The following is a 17,701-nucleotide window of genomic DNA, read 5'->3' on the forward strand; positions in this document are numbered from 1 at the left end:
TATCTACCTAAATTATTTGGAATTATAACTCAGAAAAAATGAAGGTGGCAACACAGCCATGTCCCTTTGTGAATAACCTGTCTCCTTGATCTCTAGCTGTATTAGTTACTCTTCTTTCATTGCTGGGACAAATACCCGACACTCAAAATGAGAGAAGGAAAGGTTTATTTAGCTCACAGTTACTGGAGGTTTCAAGACACTGGAGGAGAGGCTGGGGCGCTGCCATGTCCAGGATGGCCCTCTCACACCACTGAGAAAGCACAGGCTAGCCAGTTTAAAGGTTCGTGCCTCTCTGGCCCCACCCCTCAGGCCCCATCCTGGTCCTCTGGCCCTGCCTCTCGAGCCATACACTGTCCCTCAAATGGCAACTGCCTCATGATTTACATAAGGTTTTGAGGGGACAACTAGATACAAACCATAACATTAGTTTTTAGCAGGTACTCACACTCCTGGACACAGACACTTCCCTCCACTTTCAAACTCAACAGCAAGTTGGCATTGTGACCCTGCTTCTATCAGTGCATTTCTGATTACTATCAGGAAAGTTTGCAGGCCAACGGACTCTCATAAATAGATTCTTCAAGATACTTGGAATACTACCCTATCTCAAGGCCCTTAATCATAATTATAACAGCAAAATTCCTTTCTCCCCAAAAGATAATCTATTCACTGTTTCCAGAAATTGCAGCATGTACAAATTTGGAGGGGCACTATCTTGCCCAACATATAAATGATGTGGAGTATGTTTTTGTCACCCAGAACTTGTCAATGTACCTTAATTTGGAAATAGAGATTTTTGTGGATGTTACCAAGTTAAAAAGTTCACAGAGGATGATACTAATTGATAATCTAATAATTTATGTCTTTCTGAGATGGAGGAGGTTTGCACAGAGACATTCAAGGAAAACCTACATGTGATAAAACAAGCCAGGGTGGGAGAGATGCATTTATATGCTAAGGAAAGCCAAAGAGATGAGTTTACAACCCAAGGAAGGTCAAGTATATCTGGAACCATCACACGCTAGGTGAGAAGCTGCCTTTGCTTGTCTTGCAAAAGGAAACCTTGGGAATAAGATTGGTGAAGGTGGAAAGAGATGGATGCCCAAGAGGTACTTGCTAGATCTCAGTGGTTCCTGTTGGCACCAGTCTGGTCGAAGCTCCTACACAGCTGGCATTGGGGTGTGATTTTATAAAGGCAAAAAGACATTTCCATTTATTATGCAGCTTTGGAAGGCTCAGTACCTAAAGAACCTCTTGCTTCAGCACCTATTACTAAGAGAAGTCCTCCCATCTTTTGCTAGAAAGGGAAATCATTCCTTAAGAAGCAGCACACACCTCCACAAACTCAGATAGCTTCTCGTGCTCACACACGAGATGGACCTTCCCCTTCATATCTAGAGAACCATCATGGAAAAAGCATACAGCACCAAACTGGAGAAAGGCTAACTGGAAGTGAAAGAAGCTCCACAAGTAAAAAGATAAATAAATAAACTCCATACGTGCCAAGGTTCTGCATAAGGAACTGCAAATGGGTAGTTTTTACTTCAGTCAATACAGGGGTTCTTCAAGCCTGTGGCTGTAGCTGTCAGAACTCTTGAATTCCAGTCTTGCTTTACCTGTTAGTATCTGCAAGCCCCTGACAAATGGTTTAATTATGTAACACGCTACCTAAAAACAGAGATGCTAGCTAGCTACCACATTCAAAAAACATCAACCACCATAGTTCAGTGGGCCACATTACAGAAGATCCCAGCATGAGATGGTCTAGGTAGTAACTAGGGTAAGTCAGAAACTGTCAGATCCAGGATAGTCAAGGTAGTGGTCAAAAGCAATGGTGAAGATCCAGAGATCAGGGAGGACTCCAGGTAAGAAGTGGAAGTTATTCTTAGATATTTTATCTACTAATATATGGGGATTCCATTAATTCATTTGAGTTTAGATACAAAGAAACCAAGCAATGATTCAATGTACTGCTTTTAAAAATGCCCGGAGGTCCATTATGTCTTTTAATTTGTCAGAAAATACATTTACCTTATCACTCTAGTTTACAAAGGTAAAGCTGGAGAATAGGCTTTTCTCAGATATGCATAACTTTATGGACTACAGGATCATAAGCTGAGCCAATATCTTCTGTAAATATTCCACTGCACTCCTGTTTCCGTCAGGGTTTGTAAGGGAATCAACTTGATACAGGACACATAATTTATAGGATTATTTTATAACATTCACCCAAAAAGTCAAATTCAGAAGAATGAAAGAGATCTGCCCATGCATTACAGGCCTAAAGAATCAAGCTGAGGGCCTAAATCTCACAGAAGTGTCCTAAACTTGCGCAAGTCCAGCTGAAGATCTTGAGCCCGTGGCAATGTCCACTGTTAGTCTGCTTCAAAGATCTACACTGGGAAGGCCCAAAGGCCAATCAATGGCAGAAGTTAGAAAGGCTGCACCAGCCGATGAAGGATACACACCAGCAGGCTGAGAGATCTTCACTGAATTCAGGAAGCAACACTAGAGACAAAGACCAGAGCTTCCCACAAAAACAGTCATCCTCAGTGACAGCCAAGGGCCCAAGATCCCCTGACGAAGTTCATGGGAAGAAAACCAGGGTGTCAGGCTTCTCCAGAAGCATTAGCAGCACACCATCTTCACCTGCAGTTCTCTTGATGTGCTGTTGGCAACAATCCTCAGGTGGGCCATCCACAGCCAGCACCACACTGCTTCAGTTTAGCTGGTTCAGCTGGTTGTTACAAATTGACCATTAGTTAATCTACCACAATCCATAACACAAAAGCTCATATCTTGGTGAGAAATCATTCCCTAGGGAGATCTTTGAAGCATCCAAAAGGGAATTGTGACACGACCTGCCCTCGATGCGATGAGCACTATCTGCTCCACAGTATAGTGAAGGGAGGCATTGCAGAAGGCCCTCCAGGACAGCCACATTCCTCCTAGTTTGTCTGCTGTGTGCATGCTGACTGGACTGCTGGTCCACACACTGGCCCATCTGCTAGGGCATCTTCCTGGATTTTGATGCCTGCTGTATCTGCACCATACAGTTTATGCTAGGCATGGTTTGTGCCTTCACTGGGCAATCAGGGTAGTCTCTTGGGCCAGGCTCAGAGTCATATGGATGGTCCTTTTGCCCATCATCTTCTCTCTAGGGGTGATCTCTAGAGCCTGGTTTGCAGTAGCCTCTGTATCCTGATCTGCTCTGTAAGAGTGGTGGCACCTCACGCCTGCGCTCTAGGGTGTTCCTTTGGGTCTTGATTGCCTCTGTGAGCATGGGCTGTTGGCTTAGCTTTATACTGCTGACCAGAGTGCTGACTGCCATCTTGAAGCTGGACTCTGAACATTTCTTTCCAAACTCCCTGGTTGTCAGGATAATCTTCACATCTTCACAGATGTTTAGGGTGGCACAGGTCACAGCAAATCTACCGAAATAACACACAGTAAGATATTGTCACTCAAAAGGAAATTTAAAAACTTATTGTCCAGTTGAACACAATCAACCTTAAACATGACTCCTGCTTAACTGCAGCCACACTGCCTTTGGCATGGTGTTTGATGGCAAACCAACCCTGAACAAGACCTTGGATGGTTGCTTTTTCTAAGGCTTGTCTAAAGGATTGCACTGATGCTACCCCACACACAGCTGTCCCTTCCATTACAATATCCATCTTGGACCTCTGCAAGAGCCCCTGAGAAGTCAGGAGGATGGATAAGCGCACGTTGGCACTGCAGATCTTCATGACTTTGGTCTCTTGGCTCCAGCTAGACAGGCACTTGTTTGACCAAGGTGGGGGGCTCAGTGCTGGACTTCAGCATCCTCTATGTTCCTTTTTCATTCTTACGGGATGGATCTACTGATAATGGATGTCCTGAACCATTGTTTGTCTAAGTCTCTACTCCTCCCTTGCTTTGAAGGCTCATTTCATTAGATACAGATTTTTAGACTGGTGGATTTCTACTTTAAAACTCAGTGTTTCATCCTATTCTCTTCTTCCTTGCATGTTTTCTGATGAGAGAAGTCTGATGAGACAATTCCTATTCTTACTCCTCTGAGAGGGGTGAGGTGTTTTTAATTTTTTTAATTGGCACATACAATTTGCACATACTTATACAGTACCACATGGTACCTTGATACTAATGTTTTCTTCCTCTGGCATCTTTCAAGATTTTTTCTAGGCTTGTCGTCTCCTACAATTTGAGTATGATATATGCCTATGTGTAGACTACTGGTACTCTCTGGGCTTGCCAGATCTGTAACTTGATATGTGGCATTAATTTTGGGATGCTTTTACCCCTTAATGCTTCAATATTTTTGGCTCCATTTTCTTTTCCTTTTCATTCTTGCTCTTCCATTATACAAAGGTTGTACCTTTTGTCATTGTCCCTCAGTGCATTGTAGCTGGAGAAAATACTAATGCTTCTCTAGTGTCATTTTTTCCATCCCCTCATGAAGGCTCTGAGCTTATTCCAGTATGGCAATTGTCCCTCCTCCCAACAGGGCTCATGGGGGCTTTCCTTGGGTCCCCAACCCGAGATCATGGGGAGGCTCTTAGAGAGGCAAGCGTTAAAGCGTCAGGGCTCCCTAACACGACAGGCCCCAGAAGTTTCCGGTGCTCACATTAGATCACACTCCGTCTCCAGTAGTTTGTCAAATGACCACCCAAAGGTTCTCACCATCACATCCACCAGGCCAGCAGTGCTAGCATGACCTGCCGCTCTCCTTCTTGAGATTGCGACTCACACTGCATTGTCACTTCTCTGCTGGTTCAAAGGAGAGTGACTGATTTTGTCAAACTTTGTTTTTAAAGAAGGAGACCTCTGAGCTCTTTGCAGATCCTCCCTTCATCTATATTTTCATACTGCACACCTTCATTTTAATAGCTGCTCTCAGACACTCTATAAGCCCTAGAAATCTTGGGTTATATTGTTCTATTTTCCAATAGCTGCTTCTGTGAAAATCTTGAGCAACAGACTTTGACTAGCTGTACAAAGAAAGTGGGGGAAAATGACCACCAAGCCCCTGGCCCCCTGTCACACATCACCCCTAACCTGGAAACCTGAGACAGCCTCCAGCTCCCTGTTGGAGCCCACAGAACGCTGCTCTGCGGCATGTGTCCTGGAAGGAAAAGAAAGTGAGGACGAAAAAAATCCTTGACTAATGGGCAAAGAAACTGGAGGCCTCAGCAGTTTCTGAAGATAAGTCCTTCCTTCATCTCCCAAGGAGACAAGAGTTTCAAAGGCCCTCAGTGATCCTGGGGAGAGCAGACACCCACCCTCTGCAGCAGTGGGCCATTTAACAATCGCCTCTTGTGTTTGATTCCCCACCGACTCCTCAGTTTCTGCTCCCTGGAATCACTTTCCAGATAAATGACCCACACGCAAGCCTTTGTCTTAGGCTCTGCTCTTGGGAAACTCAGGCTCGCATGTACATTTATTGAAAGAGGAATTTTATAAGCCATCTGTAATGGAGAAAAGCAGCCACTTGCCATTAAACAACTAAAAACTGCCCGTGTGTGACTTCCCATGACTTTCCACCTGTCAAAATCCTACTCCTGTGAGCTCCCCCTCTCCTCCTTCAGAATTTAGCTTCTCCCTGTCAGCTGCATAACATTCTCTCCTTGCATCCACCTTCCACTACATTTAGAGAAAACATTTAGTAATAAAAGGGAAAAGAGAAAGAAAAATACTGTTAAATTCCACTATTTACATCCTTGTAGTTAAAAAAGAAATTTTGACACGTGCTAGAAAACCAATTCATTGAATATTCCAAAATAGTGACTGGGACCTTGAGCACTCTCGGCCCAAAGAAATTCCGTATGTCTGAGGTGGCAGAGATGCCACCCGCCCTGATCTTACTACCGCACACTGCAGTCATCTCCTGAATGCCAAGCAGAACCCACAAGCCATATTCAGTCAATGAACATCGACTTACATAATATAATAACAAAACTTTTAAAATTACTGTTGAAAGAATGGTTTGTGGACTGGACGCTTGTCTGCAAACTATTTTTTTTTTCAGTCTGCAGTTAATAAATATTCTCCATAACATACATCAACGGCCTCATGTTATATGATACTTTCAATTGACTTTTTAAATTTAAACAACAAATATGACTTTCTTTGAAAAAATAAATAAATAAATTGTGACTGACTTGTTGAATGAAAAATGCCCCCAGTGATGTGGGGGGCTGTTTCTTTGTTTAGCATTGAATTCCAGAGTTACCTAAGCAATAGTATGAATATTTTTCACTACATACAATGTTCCAGGAGCCATTCTAGGGGCCTGTCTGATACTACCCCAGCCAATTCTCAGAGAACCTCACAGACGTGATAGCAACATTTTCATTCTTGTTTTGTAGGTAAGAAATCTGAAGCACAGTGGAGTCGGGATTTCTCCAACAACACACAGCCTGTGTGAGCTGGTCATAGCCTCCAAGATGTTGCCCAAAACCCTTTCCTCTTGGTACGCACACCCTTACATGGCCATCGCCAACAAGGCAGAAATAGAAGTGTGAGGCTTTGCAGAGTCAGTCATGAAAGATCCTGTTACTTGTGCCTGACTCTCCCAAATGACTTGCTTTGGGGAAGCCAGTTGCCCTGTCACGGGATATTCATACAGCCCTACGAGGAGGCAAGGAACAGAGGCCTCAACCACAGCCGGAACCAACCTTCCTTGAATAAGGAGCCTCCTGCCCAGGCCAGCCTTCCTGTAGCCGCAGCTTTGGCTAACATCATCACAGTGGATCGTCTCACCCCTCATCAGTCCTAAGCGCCAAATTCCTGACCCACATAATGAATATAAAATAATGGATTGTTACCAGCGTCCAAAAGGTCTCTAAGCCCATGGCTGACTGCTTGGGCAACAAGAGGTGACTATCACAGTAGGAGCTTTATAAGTAAACAAGTAAGCATGGGTGTGTGTATCCCAGTAAAACACACAGGCCAGGTTGGGCCTGTGGCTGGTCTTTGAGCGTTTCTACTGCAAGGCACATTGCTCATTCTCCCCTGCTACGTGTGCTGCTTGCTCGATCCGGGTCCCTCTTCCTCTTCTCCTAAATGCCTTTCTCCCACTCACCCACCGCTCCCAGGTAAACGACCACTTCACTGAAAGGAGTGCCGCGTACACTTGCAGAGTAGTACCGGCTCCCCTCCTGTAACGCCGATGACATCGTCTCCTCTTTTCTGTGTCTGCCTGTTTCCGTGTCTGCCCTCCCTGCTGAACCGTGTGCTCTGTGAAGACAGCAAGTGCTGTCTTCCTGTCTTCGGCAGCGTTTGATCACAGCGTGCTACACATAGTAGGTGCTGGATAAATGCAGGAGGAGAGCGTACATGAGCACAGCATGGCAGGAAAAGTCCAAGAGACACTCCAGCCACTTCCCACTGTGTCTACCTAGTTAGCAATTCTTCCTCAAGCTACCATATTCCCAAGAAATGGATTCTCTGCTTGTATATATACATTTTACACTCACAGGCAATTTTGCCTCTATTTTATGGTGCAAGACTCCAACATGGGAAATGTCTGCGAAATCCATGTTTAAAGCACTTTCATTCTCTTGCCACTGTTTCCCCGCAACAGTGACCTTTAAATCTAGCCTGAGTATAAGTGAGGTTGTCAGAACATCAGGTTACATTATGCAAGTCAGCTATTTGTGCCTTTTAGGATGATGGAAGCTCCAGCATGGACTGCACAGCGGGCAAGGGGCCCTTGTGACATTCCGGAAAGCGCCCCAGTCAGGGTGCATCCGGAAGCAGGCCAGTACTCAGGAAGCCTCACGCTTCTTGGAAATCAGTTCACTGAAAACAGGCCCTCATTTATCCTTCCAGGAAATAAGTCACCTGTGGCTCATGCACAGCCTCGTGGTGCTGGGCAGACTGCGGAAGCTCGAATGTGAATTGCACCTGCAGCATCTATGCCTCCCTTTCAGGAAAGCGTGCGGAGCTGTGGGATGAGACCTTCGAGACACTGAAGAGTGACTGACTGCTCCACCTACGCTGAGGCTCAGAGGGCTGTCACTGTGCTGGGGAGCATGCCTAGGTGTGGGATGCTCATCTTTCCTGGCAGCTATTTGTTTAGATGGCCTCACCCCGAAGCTGATGATCAGCTCAGACATTGAGCTGAGTGGCTCCCAGAGACACTTCCAGCACGAGGTCCTACCGTCCATCTCTTTAGGGTGGTTTCAGAGGCCAAGCTGCCAGGCCAAGAGGTATGGCAACTTGGAAAGCCACTTTCCCATCTCAGGGACAAAATGCTCACCAGTCACAATTTAAGAGGGAAGGTTTCTTCAGCTCACAGATTCCAATGGGGTCAGTCCAAAGTTACATCACTCCAAGATGATCGCCGTGGTAGAAGGACTTGCTAGGGCACAGTTGCTCATCCCATGGTAGCCATGAGGCAGAGAGAGAGGAGGAGAAGGAACCGACAACAAGCACACACCCTTCCAGTGACCCACCGCCACCTGGTCCCACCTCCTGACAGAACATTTAGCTACTCAGCTCATCCACAGGTGGATGCACCGACACGCATAGCACCCCATGATCCAAGCGGCTTTAAAGCACATGGAACATTTGGGGGACATTTAGATCTAAATCATAACATGCAGAGAGCAGGGAGAAAGGACCCAACTGTAAGTGATGAGGTTTCTCTGCTTAAGTCTGCGTTGCCATAAAGCCAAGGCTTATGGCTCTACCCCAAGCCCAGGATAGTGCCCTCAGCTGAAGGCAGACATGTGGAGATACTAACAGGACTGAGCCGGCGCAGAACTGGGTTGGTCCTTGGAAAACCAGTGTGGTGTTAGCCAGAGGTCCCCCCTGGACTTTTCCTCTCAGCCCAACCAGCTGGGTGAGGACCTGCACACCTTCAGAGAACTCATAACCCAGCTGTCTCGGTTACTCTTCTCTCATTGCTGGGACAGTTACCTGACACCCACAATTAGGGAAGGAAAGGTTTATTTAGCTCACAGTTACTGGAGGTTTCAGTCCATACTTGGCTGGCCCCAAGGCAGAGCAGCACTTGGCAGAGAGCTACGTTTCATGGGGGCTGCAAAGAACAAGAGAGCAAAGGAGGAGCAGCAGCAACAACGGCGACCAAGAGGAAGTCTGTCTCTCGTAAGCTGCATTCAGGCTGTCTGTCCCAGGCTGGGTGCAGCACTCACATCCCTTACCCTAGTGGATCATGAGTTAATCACAAACTCTAGAAGCCCACACCAGGACTGCATAAGGCGTTGGGGGTACTCCTAGACACAAACCCTAACACCAGCACAGGCAGGAGCATCAGATAACCCCGAGAAGCACAGCTGGGCCTTGGCTAAGCGCAGACTCTGTTCTGAGCACTGTGCATGTCATAGGCAGAAGCATGGGCAAAGGCATGTTTCCAGGCCCTAAGTGGCTAAATGTGGGTTATTTCATGTTTTTAACTAAGACTAAGAGTTAGAAACTCATCCTGTGGTAGCCAGGAAGCAGAGAGAGTGGAGGGTGATGGCCAAGTGTGGACTGAAACCTCCAGTAAGTCCTTGGAGTTTACACCAATCCTCTAAACACTATAGTTTTCTGGTGTGAAAGACCTACATGAGTCATAGGATCAGCGCTGGCAAGTGTGCCTTAGTTTCTGCCCTGTACAATGGAACTGGTAGTACTCCATAGCATCATCAGGAGGACTGAGGGAAGAAATCTAACAGTGCCCTATGCATGCTGCCCCTTACGTAGAGGTCGCTATTACTGGCTCTACAGTAAGCAGTGCTTGAGGCCTCCTTCATCCTATATCTTGCACACGAGCATAGGATGCTTTGCTGTACTGGGTACTTCTTTGGTCTTCTGAAACAGCACTGCAGATAACCAGCCTCCTCTTGCATGGACAGACACCCAAGAATCTTGACCATCCCCACTGTGGAGTACACCTGTGCCCCGGCACGGGCCAACGGGACATTCTTCTTCATTCAGTCATTTTCAAGCCACACTTTTCTGCTTTTCCTCTGATTCTGCAGCTAGTCCGTGTCCTTCTAAAAAATTCATTTTTATATAGACGATGGACAGATGGGAGGAAAATGGAAGGTAATTCAGCAGATTGTTACCAAGTTAGTAAGGTTTTTATTGTTGCAACCAAAGATCCTTAACATATAGATAATTGGAAATAGACATTGTAATGTGCTTTTTCTAAACAATGAAGTGACTTGTACTATGTGGGGAGGCTCAACACCCCTCTGCATCAGCAGATGTCCTGCACCTCATTTGGCAGATAAAGCCAGGGTTCTTGTGCTGTGCTGGGTCACCCAGGCAGTAGCTCTGTGTCCTCCACAGCTCTCTGAATCTCTGGGTCTCAGAATTGATGGGCGGATGGGGCTGGCTACGCAGCCCATCTACAGCATGCTTTGGAGAACCAGAGAAGATGACAAAAGAATAAAAACATGCTGAAAACCACTTCAGTGCTGCATAATTGTAAATTGTATTATGATTTCCTTTGACCGTGGGATTCTTTCACTCCTCTTTGTGGTGCCCAATTTAAGTCGTTTGTCATTTTTTCTGCATAATAATAGATAAAGAAAGTTTCTAGGAAAACACCAACCAATGCCCATGTTAGGATAATGAGATGCTTTTCCTTGGAAGCAGCACCACATCTGTATGGGTTTTCCGGCTGCTTTATTGCCCTTACCACACTGATCCTGCTGAAGCTCGTGTGCTTTGCTTCTCTGATCAAACATAGAGCCCTTTTCTCTCCTTCCCTTTATTTCCCTCCTGTCTTTCCCACCTCAGAGTCCCCAAGGACCAACACATGCCAGCAGTGACTGCACACAGACTTATGGGGGCTTTTAGTAAATTAGGAATTAGATTCAACCTCCTGTATTAGAACTGATATTTAAATGAAGTTTTCCAAAGTCTACTGAGGATTACATAAAGAGTGAGCAGGAATAATGAAAATTAGGAATGTTATTTCCAAATGCTAGCATTTTTTTTAGTAGACAAATAATGTAGGAAACCAGTCTGCAGTGTGCAGGATAAAGAAAACCAAGGGGAAGGAAAACACATGTCACTCCTGAACACCAGATCAATCTTCTTATTGACCCACAGTGCCATCTTGTGGGCCATTTTTAAATAGGGCTTGGTTTTCAGATTAGCTTGACTATTCCTAATCACTTAAAGCATCCATTAGCACCTGCAAAAGAGCTCCTGGCAGCCCCAGAGAGCAAACGCCAGTGGTGGTCATACCCAGGGGAAGACGCGTGCTCGTTCAGCTCTTGCTGTCACTAGGCAGGGCTGGGCATCACCAGTGCTTTAAGTAACCTCTCTCTTAGCTCTCTGCAGTAGCAGATGTTCATGTTTCTGCTGACCATAGCTGTCTAGCCTCGTTCTCCAGTGTCACTGACCATAGCTGTCGAGCCTCGTTCTCCAGTGTCACTTCACCTTAGAAGCTCATACTACAGCTTCTTCCTCCTCTTGGTCCATTCCATAGAGAACTGATGGCCAGCCAGGGACCAGGGACCATCCAGAAATGACACACAATGACCACACACACACACACATGCATGCATACATGCACACACACACACACTTTTCACCAATAATTTCAGGAGTTTCCTGAAGCCCCTGCCTCTGAATTTCGGGCCTTCTTACACTGATGGTGTTTTCTTTCGGTGTCTTCTGTACCCCAGAGCTCTAGCTCTCCCATCTCTGAAGCTGCACTTCAGACTCTGTATCCTTCTCTGCTTGGTCTTTCACTCCCAACCACCCTCCTGGCTTCTGATTTAAACATCCTGCTCTTGCTGTAGCCTAGCCTGGGTCGCATCAGTCCCCTCTCTTGAATTCCCCTTGGCACATTCAAGGCCCAGGATCATGTACAACCATCTCTTGGAAGCAATCTCTAATCAGAAAGAATTAAGACTTTCCTGTGGAGTCTTTTATATCATTTTTTAAATCCTTTGTATAAAATACTGCAGCTTTTCTAGTATTTATAACTTCCTTAGCAGATAAACTCTCAAAGGAAAGACTCATTTCTTGTTTAGTTCTGTAGCTCCTATAACTAGCGAGGACTTCCCTTCTTTGTGTTGCTTTAATGTCACTGGAGTTGGAATCTGCCTTAGTGTTTTTCTTGTTACTATGACAAAATACACCAGCACCCAAAATTAAAGGAGGAAAGCCTTACTGGGCTCACAGTTAGTAGAGGTTTTAATCCATCCTTGGCTGGCTCCAAGGCAGGGTGGCATGGTAGAGGGGCAACATGGAGGAGAATAATTCACAGCATGCAGAAGATAACAAAGCAGTAAAGGAGCAAGAAACCAGTGGCAAGCAACAGCGCCAGCCTTCTTTCTGTCCCTGGTATTATGCCCAGGTGACATACCCATTAGCCACACTCAGAGTATGTCAAACCAATCAGTGGACTAATTTAGTAAGCACACACCCTTAACCCTGGTATGGCACACTATAGATCCAGCCACCTCTGTCTAGATGTCGTCCCCGTGTCCCCAAGCCTCAGGGAGTCACAGGTGGGGCTTTCCCATAAGTGGATGGTTCTGGCGTGTGTGATGCTGTGATCGACTTACGGTGCAGTGCTAGGACCAAAGGAACCAAGATGAACAGTGTGACTATCTGCCCTGTGTAGCCTGGGTAAGCTAGAAGAGACATGAAGATCTGTGGTCCTCCCCTGTGCTCCTCCCCTGTGCTCCTCCCCTGTGCTCCTCCCCTGTGGTCCACCCTGTGGTCCACCCTGTGGCTCTGCTGCCTTCTGCCTGCCATAACCTGTTTCTTCCCTGGAATGCCACCTCGCCTTGGAGCCAGCTTGGACTAAAACCTCTACCAACAATGAGCTAACTAAACCTCTCCTCCTTCCCCTCTGAGTGCTGGGCCTCTGTCTCAGCAATGAGAAAAGGAGCTAAGATGCCTCGGTTTCAGTCCTTCCTCTGCATACTGCTACATGACCGTGAGCAAAGCAGGTGGGCGTCCCATGCCTCAGGCCATCGTCTGCGCACAGGGACCTGGCAGCCCCTGCCTGAGGGGCCTTGGACAGATTCCACCCGGCGGGACCTGTCATGCCCTGTGCTGTGCTGAGCCCGCTCCCTGGCACACAGCTGGAGAGCAAGATATGTTTTTTGACAAAAAGAACCCTCAAAGGAGTAAAAGCAATCAGGACCACAAGGCCAAAAACAGGGCTTCACATGATTTTGGAAACAAGTAAGGCTTTTTTCTTTTGTTTCAATAAAAGAAATTGAAGTATCCAAAAATGAAAATGTAGGCTAAGTACGTCGTATAACATAATGGTATATTCATGTGTTCAGTTCTTTGTCTATTGCCTTCCATAAAACTATAAATAATAGAGTTTGCACTTAACATGTTTGAGGCCCTGGGTCTTTACCTGCCAAAAGCAACAAAATGCTTTTATGTGTTCTTTGCTAAGTAAAGTCTTAAATATGGCACAGGTTTATTCTGTTGTGGCTGTTGTGTTATCTTCCACTATATTTTCTCACCTGTTGCTGAAATAGAGGAACATGATTATCATTTTAGAGAGTTTCTGCTAATACTAGTCATAATTCTGGGGCCGGGGAGATGGCTCAGTGGAATAAGCGCTTCCCCAGCAAGCGCAGGGGCCTGAGTTCAATCCCCGGTTCTGAAAAAAAAAAAAAAAAAAACTATTCATAATTCCAATGGCTTGTGACTATTCCCACTTTTGTGAAGATTGTCATATCACAGTCCCTTACTGTCCCTTTCCATTTGGCAGCTTTTTTTTTTTTTTTAAGGGAAGAGTCCACAGGGTTTCAGGGTCTCACTACTAGATTGGTCTTGCAGTGATCCACCTGTTTACAGCCTCCCAAGAGCTGGAATTACAGGAGCTCACCGCTATGCCCAGTCTCAGTTGCCCTTTCAGCGTGCCCCGAGGGAGAGGCTGGCCCAGCAGGCCCAGGCATCAAACCCCCAGCCCCTGCGCCTGCTTGCTTTGGCAGCCTTTCTTTCTTTTTCTTTTGTTTACTTACAGTAGCACCCAAGCTCTCCAAAATCAGGCTCACAGTAGCACTGACTTAGTGTTACATTTTTTTCCTTGATCCTGATTAAAATGATCAAAGATTTCTCCATGAAAGATAATTTTGCTATAGGATTTAGGTGTGCAAAGTATGTGTCCTTCACCAAGGTTAGGATCCTACTAGCGCTGGTTTTCTAAAAGCATTAAGTGTTAATATGTTCCAACTTATCAGATTTTTAGTTGGTTAATTATATTACTATCATGCTTTAAATCACTGATTTGGGTAATACCTAGTTAATTTTTGTGAATGTTATTTGTGTTCAAATAAAATGTTACTCAATTATAAATATTTTATTTATCTGCTATCAAGTTTTCTCAGGTCAGCCAAATAGCTCAGTGGATTAAAGCACCTGCAAGCAGGCGCTGAGGGTTCGATCCCCAGGCCTGCTGTGCCGGCCCGATCTCCAGGGCGCGCTGAGCTGGCAGTTGAGACTGGACATGGTGGTGCACACCTGTAATCCCAGCGCTTGGGAGGCTATAAACACATGGATCACTATGAGTCCGGTCTGGTAATGGGACCCTGAACACCCTGTAGACCTTTCCCTAAAATACAATTAAAAAAAATATATTTTCTTCAAATGTTTGAAAGTTATCCATTTCATTTCTAAAGTACTTATTTTAATTGCTAACTCCTATTGTTGTGATTATTTTTCTCTATGCTTTGTGAATTTCTTAAAGTTAGTGTTCTCTAAAAACATAAAAGGACCTTAAAGTTCTCTATTCTCTTTTTGCTTAATAGATTCTTCTAACTCATCCATTGGGTTCTCTCTTACATTAAGCATCTTATTTCCTAATTTTCAAGCTAATTTCTGTTTATAAATGCTTGCGCTGGCCTTGAATTATACATTTTCTTGACTGCCCTTTGGACGTATGTACTACATCCATTCAAATTCTATTTTTGTTGCATTCCTTCTTCATCTGGCAGTGATTATTTCTGTTTCTTTTTTATTCTTGTTTCTTGCTTGTGGGTTTTTCCTATTGGTAAAGCGATCAGATGATTCATATTTTTCCCTGCAGACTCCCTTTCCTCTGGAAGTAGGAGCTGTTTGCCTAGGTAATCTACGCTAGGAGAGGAAAATCTCCACCCATTTGCCCTCCTGCCAGGTGATGAAAGGACCACGCCCTGCGACACTGAACTTCCGCCCACTGTCACATTTTTCTCATGTCTTCCATTTTCTACTTCTACTAGGCAACGTCAGCCTTTGTTAGAGTGGCTTTTTTAGCAAGATAAAACAAGGTGAGTGGCTTAACCAAGTGCTGTACTTTAGTCCTGGTGGTGAAGGTGTCAGGAGAACGGTTCCTTCCGAGAGCTACAAGCAAGATCACTCCTCTGCTCCCCCAGCTGCTGCGCCTTGCTGCGAGGAGCACCGTTCCTTGGGCTGTAGAAGAGCGCGTTCCTCCTCACCTTCATCTCCACATCCTCTCTCTGCAGGTGCCTCTGTCCAGATTTCCTCTGTTAACAAGGACACAGATCATATCAGGTTAGGAGCTGTCCTCCAACAAATTACATCTACAATGATCCTCATTCCCAAAAAGGCCATGGTTCAAGACATTGGAGGATATACTTCCATATGTGAATTTTGTAAGACCCGATTCAGCTCAGAAGGGCCTCCAAAGCACCTCCCTGGGATGACAGCTTTGTAATCTGTGCATATTCTCACCCCGTGGAGGACAACCGAGGAACGTTGCCCCCCTTGTTTCTTGCTCCCACCCCAGTTGCATGGCAGTGTCACTGTGCTGTGGTCCACAGCCTGGGCTACACTGCTGCTAACCCTTTTCTGATTCACATCAGCAAATTACGGGAAACAGGAAAACAACCACAATGAAAGAGCGCCCTGCATCTGCATGGCTGCTTCTTTCAGTCCTGAGCTGCCATTTGTGCTTCACACTGTCCGCCAATGAGTGTTTCCACCATTGTTTCAGCTTCACAACTCTGCTGCATTCTCTTTTTCCTCCCCCAGTCATTTAGATTTATTATAAAGTCAGTTATTCAAGCATTAATTATTCTTTTTGGAGTTTTCATAATATCAAAATTGTATTTCCTGATGCTAACTTTAATGCCCCTTCAGCTACAAAGCTTAATTCTTTTTTATTCATTTTAATGAGAAAAAAAGATAAAATTTCAATGAAACAGTTTCCGAACAGATTAGTAGGACAGTTACAATAATTAATCCATTGCGTATTGTTATCTTCATAGTAGGGTGACACTTTGCAGGAATCTTCCATGGAGATAATCCATGTTAATTTTGTATCTAGTAGAAATCATTCCTTTATCTGAAGTTATTTTGAACACTCATTGCTAAACAGCCAATCCTTAGTTAATCAGTTATTTCTGTTCTAGAGAAGAAAAGATCTTTGATAATCCTAGATAATTTGTACGTGAAATGGGAAAGTAGAAAAGTGTACGTTTTCCGCAATGGAAGCACTGAATAGGCAAGGCAGGCGAACCACTTAGGAAGGCCAAGAGACCAGAGGGAACCCCAGTGACACAATAAGGCCCCAGCGAGGGTGCGCGGAGTGGACAGACAGGACCAGCAGCCTGGAAAAGTCTGAAGCAGCAATGACAGTAGGAGCCAACTGCGGCAAATTAGGAGAGCCAACATTCTGCTTGGGGATGAAGACGCACCGCACCAAATAGAAGCAAGAGGGTGGATCTGCCTCTGCTCTCTCTGCTTTCCTTTCTTTTTTCTCGCTTCTCTGTTCTTGGAATAAGGGGGTTTTTTTTGCTCCAAATGCCCTCAGGGGTGGTTTGGCTGGCTGGAGTGTTGTGGGGATCGAACTACAGCAACCTGAGGCTGACAGCTTTGTGGAAGCAGCCACTTAAACAACTGAGCTAAGGCCAGGCCCCCTTCTCTGTTCTTATTTCATATCTTTTTTCTCTTTTCTAAATGACAGGGAAAACCTGAGCCACAGAAGCTAATCCCCTGCCCAAGCCCGCGGGCCAGGCTCAGACCGTCCCTTGCTGACCCCTTATTCTTTTTCTTCTGCCTCTCCCCCAGCTTCCCAAGGTTGTCATGATCATCCTTCGTCCTCCGGCCTTGCTTCTACTTTCTTTTGAGTTATCTTCGTTTTATCCACTCTCCCCACCGCAGGGTGAAACCGCTCCACCAAAGTGAACCAGTTTGCATACAAGCTCCCAATTTATGACAGGTTGTTATATAATTGCAGATTTTGCTCCCATGACTTAAGATAAAAAATTAATAGTACTGCAGTTTTTCTCCTTCTAAACTCTGTTTCATGCTACTGTTATTACTAATTATATGACTTTAGCTAGAATGTCATATCTGTTGTAATTAGTTGTTCTCCATTTGGTAACAATGATGGGAAGCTCTGGGATTATAACCTCACAGCAGCCCAGCACCAAAGAACTGAGGACTGAGGAAAATAAATACCCACATCTCATGCTTAGTTAACTGGAAAGGTATAATTTGCAACAGACACAAGCCAAGAACCTCTTACACAAAGGAGACATCCCTGAGGAACAGTTTTTTCCTAGAAAGGATTTGGAACTAGTGATATAGCTATCTGCAATAAAAATGTCAAGAATCAACACAGAAAACAAAATAAAAATTTTTGAAATAGAAAGTAACAAGATGCGGAAGCTAGATGCAACATCAGACCTCCAGATATAAGTCCAGGAGACAACAAGATAGAGGAAAATGGAAGATGTGTACCTAAAATTTGTGAAAT

Source organism: Octodon degus, unplaced genomic scaffold, assembly GCF_000260255.1.
Source record: "Octodon degus isolate 3935 unplaced genomic scaffold, OctDeg1.0 scaffold00006, whole genome shotgun sequence".
Taxonomy (NCBI): Eukaryota; Metazoa; Chordata; class Mammalia; order Rodentia; family Octodontidae; genus Octodon; species Octodon degus.